Below are 2640 nucleotides of genomic sequence, written 5' to 3'. Positions count from 1 at the left end.
TTTTGGGTATACACTTTTATAGCCCATACAATTTTAGTCCAATAAAGAGCAAGTTTCAACCGGCTTAAAAATCGCGTTGAATTTTGAGAATTTTTTTTTGCAGACTGCTTTTGATGACAGTTGGTTGAATTTTTCTAAATTTTGCATAGAGTTTGAAACTGTGATTTATATGTTTCGGTTAAAGCGTGGATAGTATTTTCATAGAAAAATACCAAAAATAATTTAGCTCAAAAATATTGCTAATATTAAAAAAAAAACTCAATCAAAATCATGGGTCATTTGTTTGAGTCACTGTATGTACATAAATATGTATAAATGTACATGGATAAAAGTTTCATAGTTATAATATAGAAAATTATAAAAAAAAATAACATTGAACAAAAAAAAAAAATATTTATAAAAAAATTGTTTTGTTTCCGCCCAGGTTCGAACTGAGGACCTTGTGCGTGTGAAGCACACGTGATAACCACTACACTACGGAAACCACATTATCGACGTTGGCGCTATTGCGCTATATTTTACCGTTTATTTTTAGCTGTAAAAGCTCCCCAGTTCGCTTTAGCGGTAAAACGATAAATGTCCAAACTTTCGCATTTCGTTTTTTTTCGCTTTAATTATTCTTTGGCGTATCATTCAAAAAGAAACTAACATTATTTGGTTAAATCTTATAAATTAATAAAAAAAAAGCATTTATTTCCCACCAATCCGCAATACAAACTGCAAAAATCATACACATATGTATGTAGGGGGGTGATATTAATTTTTTAATTTTTTAATTTGTTTAGACAATTGTTACTACTGGCTTTGCATAGCGTGAAGGTGATCTAAACGTTGACGCCGATTTTTCCAAAAAATCATTGTGAGCAATGAGGGATATTTTCGCCTTAAGGGATAGTTAACAAGCAAAACTGTACGCACTGCAATACAGAACTGTATTGAAATACTGCAAACAGTTAGTAGTTAATAAGTTTTATTAAATTTCACAAGTTTTAAGAGTCAACAGCAAATAGATTAAATTTCAATAGATAAAAAGCTTAAGGTCTGCTTTAACTAAAAATGTTAGTCATCATTTTCTGCAGCTCAAGCAGACAAATAGCCGCAGTTTATGAAAAGTATATGAATATTTCAAAACCAATTTTCTCACGTCCCAATGATAAGCAAATTTGCTAGTCATGCCTGGATTTTATTAGAACAATTCGTAAAAATTGCGTACATATTTATGTGCATTAGGGTGCCTCACCAAAAAAAAAAAATAATTGCTGGTTTTCCACCGGAATTAAACAATTTATTATAATTTAAGACTTCCACTAAAATATGTCGGGAAACTATTAAGATTCGCGTGAGCTAGATTTGAAAATACATACCTTCAACAATCTCATTATTTTGATTCCGTGGACACAATTTATAAAACTTTTTATGCAGACCTTTTAAGCTTAAACTCTTCTATCAACTGATGTAATTTTTTGGAAAAAATATTTTTAAAAACTAATAGGTAGGCATTATTTATAAAAAATTCTATGTTTTGGCGGCATGTATTTTCAAATGGGTCCAGCTAATGTTGATCTTTACATTATTTTTCCCAAATATTTTGGCTAAGGTCTTATGGCCTTATTCATAAAAAAGAAAGTAGCTTTAAAAAAGGTTTATAAACTGAAAAATGTATGAAAACGTCACTTTATAAAGCTCTTTAAACCTACTTTATTTTTTATGAATAAGGCCATTAGAATGTAATAAATTTTATAATTCCGATGAAAAAACAGTACCGATTATTTTGTATGCACCCTAATGTACATATAAAAAAAAAACAAAAAATGTGTGCATTATTGAATGTAGCGATAATTTCAAAAGCTTTGTGCATATAAGTATATGAAAGCCCTGTAGGAAAATTCAACGATTTAAAATTTCACCACTGTTTTGAATTTGGAAACTTAGTTAGTAGCCCTGGAGAGATATTTTTATTCCCTATTGAATTTGATTACACAATCAATAACAAGAAATTTAAAAATACATATTATTGTATTTAAATATCCGAAAATTATAATTTGCTTTACGAAATTTCAAAAATGAACTTCTTGTTTTCTCTGCGATAAAAATCGAATAACGAATGACAGTGATATATGTATATACCTATGCCCTTATGTCCAAGAATTGCATCTAATATCATCTTCCGGAAAAATACTCTACAATACAATTCGAAATTTTCCTAGAGGGGAAGTGAGAAATGATTCAATTCTTGAATGTTTTTTTTTGGTAAATAATTTAGAATGTATAGTTTAAATACAATAACATATGTATGCACAAAAATCAAGCTATTTATTAAATATTGTTTTCAAAAAGCTCAAAAAATTCGCGATCTTCAAACATACACGCTAACATATGTAGATATATGCACAGACATAAATACATATCAGACTTATGAAGAGCGATCGAATTCCATTGCTAAAAACATTGAATCGCTCAGCGTTTCGCTTTAGCTTGGGCAGATAGTGAATCATTTCGTTACTATACGTTTTGATGGCGAATATTCTTCACAAAGCGCTCACATTCACGCTCTTCACATAAGTACGTATGTATGTAATTGTTACTTAACCGGTGTTGCCATATGAGCGAAATATTGACCAAAAAAATTACAGAAAAGAC

The 2640-nt window shown here is 29.7% G+C and overlaps 1 non-coding gene across 1 annotated transcript; it reads right to left on the bottom strand.

Annotated features, from left to right (window-relative positions):
• Positions 1–411: 411 nt before the first annotated feature.
• On the bottom strand, positions 412–484 carry Trnav-cac. Its single transcript has one exon. It is a non-coding gene; the product is annotated as a tRNA-Val (tRNA).
• Between the last annotated feature and the right edge of the window lie 2156 nt (positions 485–2640).

Source organism: Rhagoletis pomonella, unplaced genomic scaffold, assembly GCF_013731165.1.
Source record: "Rhagoletis pomonella isolate Grant_MI unplaced genomic scaffold, Rhpom_1.0 Rhpom_scaffold_18760, whole genome shotgun sequence".
Classification (NCBI taxonomy): Eukaryota; Metazoa; Arthropoda; class Insecta; order Diptera; family Tephritidae; genus Rhagoletis; species Rhagoletis pomonella.
Note: the sequence above shows the minus strand (reverse complement) of the source record. Positions and strands in the feature narration are given on the sequence as shown.